The sequence below is a fragment of the Gossypium hirsutum genome, chromosome D01 (genome assembly GCF_007990345.1).
Source record: "Gossypium hirsutum isolate 1008001.06 chromosome D01, Gossypium_hirsutum_v2.1, whole genome shotgun sequence".
NCBI classification, from domain to species: Eukaryota; Viridiplantae; Streptophyta; class Magnoliopsida; order Malvales; family Malvaceae; genus Gossypium; species Gossypium hirsutum.
This window is the reverse complement of record NC_053437.1, coordinates 60,720,609-60,735,009: the sequence shown is the minus strand read 5'-3', so window position 1 is coordinate 60,735,009 and position 14,401 is coordinate 60,720,609.

Here is a 14,401-nt window from a genome sequence, read left to right as displayed (position 1 = left end):
GAATAAGAAAAAAGAATATGGTAAGATATTTGGTAATAAGCTTTGAAGTTAAAATTTTGTTTGGAGATCGAAATTAAATTATATATTTCTACGATAGTAAAAATATAATTTTACTACTTTAATAGTCTATATCTTTATAATTTTTATAAAGTTAGATTAAATTTTTATAATTTTTGAGAGAATAAAGTACAAACCTATCATTATTAATGTTGCAGGCCCATTTACCCGGTGGCCCGCTACCCAAACAGCCCATTACAGCAAGGCCCAACAAAGGTCAGCATAGGGTTTCAGCTTTTCTGAAACCCTAGCTAAGGCGCCGCACGTCCCTGGGGGCTCCTAACGTCTACCGCCGTGCTAGTTTCTGCCACCGACGCCACCAGCTACTCCCATCAATTACCTGCAAGGACAGCACGCAAAGCAAAAGCAAAACAGCGCAAAATAATAGAAATAGATAAAGATGTATTAAAATCGGCTATATAAGGAGAAAAAGGAGAAATGTAAAGGGGGGTTTTTTTTCGGTGATTAAAGAACAACTTAATAAAAAGAAGAAAAACCGAGAAGGTAGATTGCCTTCCTTTTCTGTTCTGGCGTTTCCTTTTTTTATTTATTTTTTTGTTACACTACTCTTTAAAAAACAAAAGAAAAGGGGAAAGAAATGGACCTATTTGTTTTCGAAGGCCGGCGCCGGAGCCCGTCTTCGTCGTCGCCGGTGGAGGAAGAGACGAACGGTCTCTCCTCGTTTCCGGGTCTTGGGCTCGTCTTTCCCAACATTTCACCATGGATCCGTGGTCTAGAGGCCGTAGGCTTCGAGGCGGACCAAAAAGATCCGATTTTGTGCCTCCGACCACCGTGTACGGTGGTCGACGGAGGGTGGCCCGATGATCGGAAGTGGCCGGATCTTGGCCGGCCTTGGAGGGTTTGAGAGAGAAGGCTCTCCGTTTTTTTTAGAAAACGGATAAAATGACATTTTTGGGGCATTTGTTTTGTATTTATACAAGTCATAAAACGGCGCCGTTTTGAGGCCCCCTCGACCCGCGCGGTGACCCGACCCGGGGGAAGGATCCGCGTGTTTCCTCTAAATGGCATAATTGCGCGCGCAGTCCCTCAGACTTTGCAACGCGTTGCAATTTGACCCTTGTTTCGTTCTTTTCTGTTTTTTAATTTAACCGCAAGCTTTTATTTCTGTTTCAATTCTAACCCTCTGCTGTACTGCATTTTGGCTTCGGTTTATTTATTATTTTGGTCCACCCCCTTTTAGTGCACGTCACAATTTGGTTCTTTTAGTTTTTTATTTTTGCAATTTCGCCCAGTATTTCGTTTTCATTTCGACTTAGTCCTTTTATTATTATTATTATTAAGTTCATTGTTTTATTGCTATTTTTATTAATGTTATTATTATTATTGTTTCTATATTTCCTATTATATTATCATTATTATTATATAAGTGCATATATATCTTATATAATTTATTTAATACATATAAATACTCATATTTTATCTATTTTATAATTTATAAAAGTATCTATATATCTATATATACACTAATTTTATATACATATACGTGTATATGTGTACTTACATAAAAATTTTTATTAGATAATTCAAAATATATATATGTATATACATACATATTCATACGTACCTTTTAATATATATATATATACATACTTACACATATTTTCATGTACATAGATTTTTGATATTTTCATGATTTTATACTTTACAATTCTAACATATGTATATATATATTATATTTTTATTCATTACCATTGTTTTATTTTGTATTTACTATTTATTTATTTCATTTTTATTATTATTCTAATTGAATATATTAATTTTATTCGTTTTTATATTTTATTGTTTGTATGTTGTAAGGTCAACTTTTATTTATTTTATGTTGATATCGCATTTCATATCATTTTTACTTTCATATTCATCATGGTTTTACCATGCATAAAAAATGTAATTTGCTTTCACTATGATTTTGTGTTTAATTTCACTTGATATAATAACATCTTTTTTTAAAGTGGCATTTCGTGTTTGGATTCAAGAAAATCATGCCCTAACTTACTGGGTTTCGATTTTCTCGATAAATCTAAATACACGAATCTTTTCAAAATCAAGTTTTGAATGATCTCGAAATTAAAAGAGGGTCGCATCCTAACTTACTGGTTGTGATCTCATTTTTAAATTCGAGACGGCTAAAATGTCTTAAACAAACTTTTTCATTCGCGTATCGGGAATTCGAGATATTGTATTCTAACTTACTGGATATGATTCTCTTTCTCGATTAACGTGAAATATACTTCTTTTTCCAAAACTTTAATGCTAGGATCGCATTTTTTTCTTGCAAGTTCTCAATTTTCGACATCAAGACATTAGATAATCAACTAGGTACCAATTTCTGGGCGTTACGAGGGTGCTAACCCTTCCTCGTATGTAACCGACTCCCGAACCCGTTTCCTAAATTTCGTAGACCAAAACCGTTGTTTTAATAAGATCAAATTATTTATTAAAAACAACCTCTTTCCAAGGTGACCCAATTACACCCCAAAAAGGATTGGTGGCGACTCCCGTTTTTTTCGTTTTCATCAAAACCCAAGTCGACCCCGTTTTCATCAAAAATGGTGTCAACAGCTTGGCGACTCCACTGGGGACTTTAAATAAGAGAGTCAAGCCATGAGTTGATTATTTCTTGTCTTTTTGTCGAAAGTTGAAATTTGGTTTAAATATACGATCCTCTCATTGCATTTCATTTGTTTTGAGTTATAGTTTTTATCATGTTTTGTATTCTAAATTTTATATCTTTCTGCATTGCATTGCATGACCGTTGGTCACACCTTTTTAAGTGGGAGTGAGAAACTACGCCTTCGTGAGGTTTTCACCTCCGCATGGGATAGTGAATCGCTTCCGGGATACATCCGTACCTATGTCTTCGTGAGATTTTCATCTCCGCATGGCCATAGGGAAATGTATCCCCCTGAATCGAACTTGGTCCGTATGAGCCTATAATGGGTGAGGATCGAGGAATCTGCTGGTTCAGGTACCCAACTTTAGAGCCAAACCACATGTAATGAGCCATAGGAACTGACCTAAGTAGAGCTACTCCAATTTTTAGTGCTTACCTAAATGAGTGTTGTATTTATTTGTCGCTTATTTTAAATCTTATTCTGTGTTTAATGCTAATTTACTTTGTTTGTGATTGCATGGCATCTTTATTCTAAAAGAGGTGTCGATTTACATTCAGTTTCTCAGTAGAAAGCTTATCATGGAAAAGGGGTTTGTTGATAAAATAGAGGATAATGCGGCTGTGCGAATATGGGCTGAAACGACACAACGGGAGAAAGGCGATAGTCTTACCGAAGGGTACGTGTCAGAATTGTGGGATTTTACCCGTATCAGTGTAATCCAGAATGACCTTCGAGAAATGAAAGAAGTCTGGGATCAATGGGATGTCGAGGCCAAGCAGCTGTTCTATTGTAACTACGGTGACCTACCTTATCTGCTTAGTGTCAAAGTGGACAAGTATTTATTCCGAGCCCTCGCTCAGTTTTGGAATCCTGCCTACAGTTGTTTCACTTTTGGGAAGGTAGATTTAACGCCTACTGTGGAGGAGTATACGACCTTGCTTCGGTGCCCAAAGATTCAAGTCGACAAGGCTTATTCCAGAGCTGCTTGTGTCCCTCCGTTGTTAAAGAAATTAATGAACATCACTGGGATGAGTGAGCAGTGGGTCGCTGCCCGGATCCAACAGAAAGGCGACAGTAAATGTGTTCCTTGGAAAAGTTTGCGAGATTTGGTGCTTGTACATCCTGACTTGAAGAAAAGGGTCGATGTCTTCGCTTTAGGTATCTATGGATTAGTGGTTTTCCCTAAAGCTTTAGGACACATAGACGAGGCTGTATCTGATTTGTTTGATCGGCTTAGTAAAGGGGTGACACCGGTTCCGGCAATACTCGCTGAAACTTTTAGATCCCTGAATGCGTGTCGAAAAGCAGGGGAGGGAAGGTTTATTGGATGCGCGCAGCTCTTATTGGCATGGTTCCATAGCCACTTCTGGAAGGTCGAAAAGGTCTCCTATCGGGTATTCTCTGATAACTACTCCCCTCTAGGAGAATTGGTGGCCACGCCAAGACGGGATGATATTTCAGAAGGAAAATGGATAGAGATACTCCAGAATCTCCAGGATGAAGATTTTGAATGGAGGGCTCCTTGGTTAATTCCCGATGAGATATTGTACCGATGTGGAGATTTTGACTGGGTTCCGCTGCTCGGGATATGGGGAGCTATCGGATATGCTCCTCTACTCGTATCAAGACAGTATAGATCACGGCAATTCATACCAGCAACGCAGGGGTTGGCTTATAGTGATTTTTCCTATAGGGAGGACAATTACAAGAAGAAGGTTCGAGAAATATCTAGTGCCTGGAACCAGACTCGTCGAATGAAGATCTTAGCCGTGGGTCCGACAATTACCCCCGAGTATGGTCAGTGGCGTGATCAAAGGATCAACGACAACATCCCGGCGTCAAATTCAGAAACTGCTCGATCTTTAGAGGAACGCTTGCAAGTTTTGCCTTCTGAGATGGAAATCATCAAACAAGAATTTGAAAAAAGGAGTTTAGAACTGGGGAAGAAGATAGAACGACTAGAGGAAGAAAAAATGCAGCTAGGACTGGATGTGGACATTCAAAGATTAGAGGCCGATAAATTGAGAAAAGGAAAGAACAAAGCAGAAGAAGATTTAGACAGCCTGAAGACAGATTACAAGAAGTTGCGCAGGTCGGTAAGAACTGCTGGCTTGGGTAAAACGCCAGAACAGTGGCGACAAGAAATTCAGGAGGAAAAGACGAGAGCTAATCAATGGGAAAAGAAATTTCAGGATACTCGGGCTCGAGAAGTCGCCTTGGGAAAGAGTCTACTAGCTTGCCAAAATGAGAAGACGGAGTTGAAGGTCCGGATAACTGAACTAGAAAGATCGCTTCACCAGTACTGTAATCGTAATGCTACGGTTGAATTAAGGGCGAGCTTAGACAAAATTGAAGAATTAAAAGGACAAATAGGAGAGCTAGAGAATGCATTGCAGAATAGTGAAATCCGGATAGAGCTTCTGGAAGAAAATAATGAGCAGTGGCAAAGACAATTCCATCGGTCTCAAGAGCAGATTAGAGAAAGAGATTATATTATGGGAGAGGCGGTGGCTCAAGTGCGCGAAGTAGCTGATCATCTGCAGACTCTAGCGGTTCAGGCTGATCTATTAAGTTTGAAGTATGAGTCAGAGTCGGACAGGGGCCGAGAATTAGCTTGGCTTCTTAGAAAGGTTAAGGCTTTGAGTGTGAGGGCAAAGCCGTATATGTAGTCTATTTTATGTAAAGAAGCTCTTTATCTAGTAAAGTTTTCTAATGAAGTTGAATTAGAATCAGTGCCTCTTTTTCTTTGCATTCTTTTCATGCATTGCATCACATCATATGCATTAATGACCATTAAAAAACCTAATCGAATAAAATCATTTCAGTTAACCTGGAAAACCAACAAAGTTACGGCACCCGAGCTAAGGCAAAAATTATGGACCAAAGGTTAGAGAAGCTAGAGCGACTTCAGAAAGAAATGCAAGACCAGTTGCAGGCGCAAATGAAAGAGCAAATAGAAAAGATTCAGCGTGACATGGTGCAAAAGATGGAGGAGTCCCAAAATGATCTGGTGGCTAAGATGACGCAATTATTGAAGGGAGTAGATAAGGGTAAAGGTCCTGTGATTGTTAGTGAAGAAGAAAACAATGGTGAACCACTTTATCCCCCAGGTTTCACGCCTCCACATGCGCAAGTACAGACCGAGCTACATTCGCGGAGACCCTCTGCGTCGGTTAGACCCCAGCAGTTTCAAGGCGATGCTTCAATCCCAACGAATTTTCAACCCGGAGCGGGCTTTAATCCCGGTGATAGCCCGAATAATATTGCGGTCCCAGATCTAGACGAGATGGTTGAAAAGGACAGGGCGAAGGAGGAATTTCCAAAACAATTTGAGGAGAAATGGAAATGGATAGAAGAGAAGTTTAGGGCAATAGAAAGCATCGAAAGCTATGGAACAGATGCAAAGGATCTGAGCTTGGTTCCGGACTTGGTGCTCCCTTACAAATTTAAGATGCCGGAATTCGAGAAATACAACGGGACTAGTTGCCCAGGATCCCATATTACTATGTTTTGTAGAAGAATGACGGGGCATATTAATAATGATCAATTATTAATACATTGCTTTCAGGAAAGTCTTACGGGAGCGGCGTCAAAGTGGTACAATCAGCTGAGCCGAGCTAAAATTGCTACTTGGAGGGATTTAGCACAGGCTTTCTTGAGACAATACAATCATGTCTCAGAAATGATGCCTGATAGGATAACTCTGCAAAATTTAGAGAAAAAATCGAACGAAAGCTTCAGACAATATGCGCAGAGGTGGCGAGAGGTGGCGGTTCAGGTGCAACCACCGCTTTTGGAAAAGGAGATGACGACGCTTTTTATTAATACTTTGAAAGCCCCGTTCATCACTCACATGTTAGGAAGCGCTTCAAGAAATTTCTCAGATATAATCATGAATGGTGAAATGATTGAGCATGCCATTAAAAGTGGAAAAATAGATGGAGGAGAAAATAATAGGAGGGCACCCCCGAGGAAAAGAGAAAATGAAGTGAATAATGTGAATACTTATGGTAGGTCAATTACCGTGAATCAGCCAAAGAAAGTGGTTGCTAATCAACAGGGATCATCAAGACAAGAGTCGGGAGCTAGGCAAACTACTGAAAAGCCCCAATTCACGCCAATCCCGATGTCATACAAGGAGTTGTATCAGACTTTATTCGATGCACATGTTGTTGCTCCTCGTTACTTGAGTCCTCTACAACCCCCGTATCCAAAATGGTATGATACAAACGCGCAATGTGATTATCATGCGGGAATTTCTGGACACTCGATAGAAAATTGTACGGCCTTCAAGAAGGTAGTAGAAGGACTTATCAATTTGGGTGTCGTCAAACTTGACGACTCACCTAACGCAAAGAATCCGTTACCTAATCACGCAGATAAAGGGGTGAATATGGTTAGCGAAGGTACGGGAGAAGAAGTCAAGATTGACATTGCTGAAGTAAAAACTCCATTGAAATGGGTCTGGAAAGAAATGGCGAAAAGAGGTTTGGTTATTTCAGATCCTGAGAAAGGGCATGAGATGGGAAATTATTGTGAATTTCACCATGAAACAGGGCATGAAATCCAAGAATGTGAAGGATTCAAGGCCTTGGTTCAAAGCATGATGGATAACAAGGAGATGAGGTTTTATGAAGATGTGAAAGAAATGAGGAGCATATGCGCGACAGAGTTGGGAACAAAGGCTCCAAAAATAAATCATCCTGTGGTCATTATCTCACGCCCTAAGGGTAATGAGGTTAGGGCTCAGGTAACACCGAAAATTGTAATCCAGAAACCATCAAATTTCTCTTATAGGGATAACAAAATGGTGCCGTGGAATTACGGGTGTAATGTGACCGTTTTGGGAAAAGAAGCAGAAAGAAATCAGGAAACAGTTTTTTACACGCGCAAGGGAAAAAGATATGACGCTCAAGCAGAGTCGTCCAGGGAAGAGAATTGGAAGAAAGAACAGAGGAAAGGGAAGGCAGTAGAAGTTGAACCATTGGTAAATGAACCAATAAAAGAAGAAGAGGCGAAGGAGTTTTTGAAGTTTTTGAAACACAGCGAATACAGTGTTGTGGAGCAACTGCACAAACAGCCAGCCCGCATTTCGGTATTAGCTTTACTCTTAAACTCAAAAGTACATCGGAATGCACTCTTAAGGGTGCTAAACGAAACATATGTGGCTGACGATATTTCGGTAAACAAGTTGGATCGGTTGATCAACAATATTGGTGCTGACAATTTTATCTTCTTCAATGATGATGAAATACCATCCGGAGGAAGAGGCTCTACTAAAGCCCTGCACGTTACTGTCCGATGCAAAGGGTACACACTCCCGGGGGCCTTGGTTGATAATGGATCTGCACTAAATGTATTGCCTTTGTCCACTCTTAGTCGATTACCAATAGACAGTTCGCACATGAAAGCATGCCAGAGCATAGTAAGGGCATTTGATGGAACGAAAAAGGAAGTTATGGGGAGAATTGAGGTGCCATTAAGGATTGGCCCAGTCACTTATGAGGTGGATTTCTTGGTAATGGATATTAAACCCTCCTACAACTGTCTATTAGGGAGACCGTGGATACACTCAGCAGGGGCAGTACCTTCATCATTACATCAGAAGGTGAAGTTGGTATCGGAGGATCGTTTGGTAACAATAGATGCAGAGGAGGATATTATCGCAATGATGACTAGCGATGCACCTTATGTGGACATCAACGAGGAGGCACTAGAATGTTCATTTCGGTCGTTAGAATTTGTGAACGCGATGTTTATTGCGGAGGGAAATAGAATTCCAGTACCGAAAATATCCAGGACCACTGAGATGGGATTGCGATTGATGGTAGGAAGAGGAGCCTTGCCCGGGAAAGGATTGGGAAAATATCTTCAGGGAAGGATTAAGGCACCAATGCCGAAGGAAAAGTTTGATAGATTTGGTTTAGGGTACAAGCCAGACATGAAGCAGAAGAAGAAAGAAATAGAGAAGAGACAAGAGAGAAGGAGGGCGCGTTTGAATGGACATGAAGCTAAGTGTGAGCCTTTAACCTTTCCCCACATATCTACATCTTTTGTATCGGGAGGATTTATTCATTCTGAATGTGGAGTGTCCGGTAGCGGCATGGGAGGAATGTTGGAAGATGTTTATACCAACGCCATAGAAGCAACGGAAAGGAGGGCTTTGTTGGAGATCTGCCCTTATGAGCCTGGAAGTGAGCTAAACAATTGGACTGCTGAAGAAATCCCTGTAGTCTTTAGGGCTTATTCAGAGTAATGCTCAAAACATTCCTGTTGTTTGTTGGCCTAGGAACGATATGAAATCTTTTGTGAAATAGGCATTGGGCCTAAATATCATTATTTTAATGAAATACGTGTCTACGTTCATCTCAATCAGTCATTTTTTTCCTTTTATATTTTTCATTCGGTTGATTGTCTCACAAATAATTCTTTCATTTGCAATTCTTTTGCACAAACATATTCGTAAATTTATATTCCTGGTATATTCTTTGACCTGCTCTCATAGGTCTTCAGATATCAATGACATGAGTGACGCTGCCTCAAACGCGGAGCCTATTTTTGAGCAAGAAGTGTGTTCAGAGGAATCCTGCGACTTTGAAAATGACGAAGATTATGATGCATCTCCGGACTTGTTAAGAATGGTGGAACAAGAGGATAAGCATATCCTACCTCATAGGGAATCATTAGAAATAGTGAGCCTAGAGGATGGAAAGGAGGTGAAGATTGGAACTGAAATCACCGCAAAGACAAGGCAAGACCTCATTAATTTGCTCCTAGAATTCAAGGATGTTTTCGCGTGGTCGTACCAAGATATGCCTGGGCTAAGTACTAACATTGTGGTGCATCGTCTGCCCATAAAGGAGGATTGTAAACCCGTTCAACAGAAGCTCAGGAGAATGAGACCTGACATTGTGTTGAAAATAAGAGAAGAAGTCAAAAGACAATTCGACGCTGGTTTCTTACAAGAGGTCAAGTATTCGGATTGGGTAGCCAACATCGTCCCTGTTCCCAAAAAAGATGGAAAGGTACGAATGTGTGTGGATTATAGGGATTTGAACAAGGCTAGTCCAAATGACAACTTTCCACTGCCTCACATTGATACTTTGGTAGATAACACCGCAGGCTATTCATTGTTTTCTTTCATGGACGGTTTCTCTGGATACAATCAAATAAAGATGCATCCTGGAGACATGAGAAAAACCACATTCATTACCTTATGGGGAACATTCTGTTACAAGGTAATGCCCTTCGGATTGAAGAATGCGGGTGCAACGTATCAAAGAGCTATGGTGACTTTGTTTCACGACATGATGCACAAGGAGATCGAAGTCTATGTTGACGATATGATCGCGAAGTCTAGAACGGAAGAAGAGCATGTTCAGGTCTTGAAAAGGTTATTTTTGAGATTAAAGAAATTCCAGCTCAAGCTTAACCCGGCCAAATGCACGTTTGGAGCCAGATCAGGGAAGTTATTAGGCTTCATAGTTAGCAAAAAGGGGATCGAGGTTGACCCAGACAAAGTAAAAGCAATACGAGATTTACCTCCCCCGCGCACTCAGAAGGAGGTTCGAGGTTTCCTAGGGAGGCTGAATTACATTGCTCGGTTCATCTCACAACTGACAGAGAAATGTGATCCAGTATTCCGGCTCTTAAAGAAACATAATCCGGGTGAATGGGATGAAGAGTGTCAGAATGCTTTCGATAAGATAAAGCAGTACTTGGCTAATACCCCAGTCTTATCACCTCCAAGTCCAGATAGGCCATTGATATTGTATCTAACAGTGTTGGAGAATTCCATGGGATGCGTATTGGGCCAACATGATGAGACGGGAAAGAAAGAAAGGGCAATATACTACCTCAGTAAGAAATTTACCGATTGCGAAATGAGGTACTCATCAATTGAGAAGTTGTGTTGTGCTCTAATCTGGGCGACCCGAAGACTGAGGCAGTATATGTTGTATCACACGACTTGGCTGATTTCAAAGTTAGATCCTTTAAAGTATATGATGGAATCGACTGCTTTGAACGGGAGAATGGCTAGATGGCAGATCTTGCTCTCAGAATTTGATATAGTATATGTCAGTCAGAAGGCCATAAAAGGAAGTGCAATAGCCGATTTCCTAGCTAGTAGAGCCTTGGAGGACTATGAATCTTTGAACTTCGATTTTCCAAACGAGGACTTGATGTATGTGGCAAATACTGAAGAAAATCCTCAAATGGATCATGTATGGAAGCTAAATTTTGATGGAGCTTCAAATGCTACGGGTAATGGAGTTGGGGCAGTTTTGGTATCCCCAAGTGGAGATCATTATCCTGTTGCTAGCAAGTTGGACTTCGATTGTACAAATAACATGGCAGAATATGAAGCATGTATTATGGGCATTCGTGCAGCCATTGAACGGAACATCAAAGTATTGAGAGTATACGGAGATTCAGCGTTGGTGATATACCAACTCAAAGGGGAGTGGGAGACTAGAGATCCTAAGCTAATCGGTTATAGAAAACTAGTTCTTGAATTGGCTGAGGAGTTTGACGATATCACCTTCTATTACCTCCCACGGGAGGAAAACCAAATGGCTGATGCATTAGCTACTCTAGCTTCGATGATTCAGGTGAATAGACTTGAGGCAATGAGGCCTGTTCAGATGAGTATCTCTGAGACCCCGGCTAATTGCTGTAATATTGAGAAGGAGGGAAAAGATGATTGTCCTTGGTATCAGAGTATCCTACAATATGTGAAGAATCAGGAATACCCTGATCAAGCGACAGAGAATGACAAAAGGACTCTGAGAAAGATAGCCATTGAATATGTCTTAGATGGAGAAGTGTTATATAAAAGAAGGAAGGATCAAGTACTGTTAAGATGTGTGGATGCTGGGGAGGCCAAGAAAATTTTGGAAGAAGTCCATGAGGGTATTTGTGGGACGCACGCCAGTGGTTTCACGATGGCCAGACAGATCATGAGATTTGGGTACTATTGGCCCACCATGGAAGGAGATTGTATTGATCATACCAGGAAGTGCCACAAATGCCAGATTTACGGAGACAAAATACACGCGCCCCCTTTACCTCTTCACGTCATGACCTCTCCTTGGCCGTTTTCCATGTGGGGTATGGATGTTATTGGGCCAATATCACCAAAGGCTTCTAATGGGCATCGCTTCATCTTCGTAGTAATTGATTACTTTACCAAGTGGGTGGAGGCTGCTTCATATGCAAATGTCACGAAAGCAGTAGTTAGCAAATTCTTGAAGAAGGAGATTATCTGTCGATATGGAATGCCTGAGAGGATCATATCTGACAATGCGATGAACTTGAATAATAGCACAATAGCTGAAGTTTGTAGCAAATTTAAAATCAAGCATCATAACTCATCACCGTATCGTCCAAAAATGAATGGTGCAGTGGAGGCGGCCAATAAAAACATTAAAAGGATTGTGGGGAAAATGACTGAAACCTACAAGGATTGGCATGAGAAATTATCATTTGCTCTCCTTGCCTACCGAACATCTGTTAGAACTTCTACTGGGGCAACGCCTTTTTCTCTGGTTTATGGAATGGAGGCAGTATTACCCATTGAAGTTGAAATCCCTTCTCTACGGGTGTTATCTGAGCTACAGTTGGATGAAGTTGATTGGATCCATCTCGGTACGATCAGTTGAACCTAATAGAGGAAAAGAGGCTAAGGGCTATTCACCATGGGCAAATGTACCAGAAACGAATGATGCAAGCCTATAATAAAAAGGTTCGCCCCCGAGAATTTCGAGAAGGGACTTGGTACTAAAAAAGATTCTTCCTATGCAAAAGGATTTTAGAGGAAAATGGATGCCAAATTGGGAAGGCCCTTATGTTGTAAAGAAGGCATTTTCCGGGGGAGCTTTGATCCTATGCGAGATGGATGGCAAAAGTTTACCAAACCCTGTAAACGCAGACTCCGTCAAGAAATACTTCACTTGAAAGAAGGGGGAACCAAAGTGAAACCCGAGAAGGGCGATTTGCTTCCTAAAAAAAAAAAAAAAAAAAAAAAGGGACTTTGGAGAGGCTAAGGTGAAAACCCGTAAAGGGCACTTTGAGACCAAAGAGGGCTTGAGTCGAAAACCCGAAAAGGGCGACTCAAGTATTGGGCAGGATTGGAACATCAGGACTTGAGCGGATCAAATTTTGATCGGGGGGATATGATGATCTTCCTTTACTTGAACCAACAAGAAAGGATATGCAACGTCTTGAAGCATTGACAGAGTATTGCAGATCTCCTGAACACCTGACAAACTCAGAAGGGTCTTCGGAAAGTTTGTACAGAGAAACTCAATCTGCGATAACTGGGGCACCTAGTTCTTATGTGTATTCTTGAAATACATTCTTTCTTCCCTTCCTTTTTGTAAAAATACACATTCTCAATACACTTCTTGTTACCTTTCTTCCGCCATCTTTGATGTTTTATTTGGGTTATGATCAGAACCAACTTTATTCTTTATCCATTGTTATGACCTTTTTGCAAACATGTGCATTGGAATAATGATTAATACTAATAAAACATTCACAAAGGAAGTTTTGCATATACTCTGAAAGTTCTAAATAATATAGGAACCTGAAACAGACTATGTTTAGAACACGCCAATTTTAAAGTGGAAATATCTAAAAGGAAGAGTCTAAGTTAAAGACTACCTTTCAGATTTGTTGTCTAACATGATTGAACAAAAGACAAATGTGTGTCGGTGGCAAAGCTTCAATGAACCAAAAACGATGTTACCAGACAGAGAAAGGTCTTCTAGGGAAGAAAATTTTGCATTTGTGCATGAGCATTTGGTATGACACCTTGGGGATGAGGTAAAGGACCAAAGAGTTTCACGTTCAATGTCATTGAATTGCGATAGGAGAAGATTGAGAAAAGCCATACCTTCCCACCCTTGGGTTACATTGGGAGATTGATGGTACAAATTTTATGTCCCAGTGGATTGAATTTTGACGTGCACAGTGGGGGGCAATCAGATTAAGTGTTTCTTTGGATGCTAACCGAGCAAGAAGGCGTGTAGCGCGTCAGTGAAAAGCTAATAAGCTTTTGTTGATGATGACCTAAGCATTAAGGAATCGTTTCATGAATTTGCATGTCATTCATACACATCTATAGAGCATTTTTCATTTTGTATTCATCTTAACATTAAGCATAATTGGTTCATTATAAAAGTCTACCCCTGAGGTACGGTGGAACAGACCAAAAAAAAAATTGCAGATCTTATCTCCCTGAGATTACAGCGGAGCAGATTGAATATAGTAATCCTACTTCCCTGAAGTTACAATGGAGCGGATTAAAGGATCTTATCTCTCTGAAGTTACAGTAGAGCAGATCGCACCAGGTCTATTTCCCTGAGATTACAGTGGAACAGACTAAAAATTTCAGATCTTATCTCCCTGAGGTTACAGTGGAGCAGATCGAGGCCAGAAATCCTATCTCCCTGAAGTTACAGTGGAGCGAATTAAAATAAAGGATCTTATCTCCCTGAGATTACAGCGGAGCAGATCGAAGACCCTATCCTATCTCCCTGAAGTTACAGTGGAGCGGATTAAAATAAAGGATCTTATCTCTCTGAGGTTACAGCAGAGTAGATCGCATCAGTCTTATTTCCCTGAAGATGCAGTGGAATAGACTGAAAATAACAAGTCATGCCCCCCTAAAGTTGTAGCGGGGCGGACAGTAGATAGCAATTCTTATC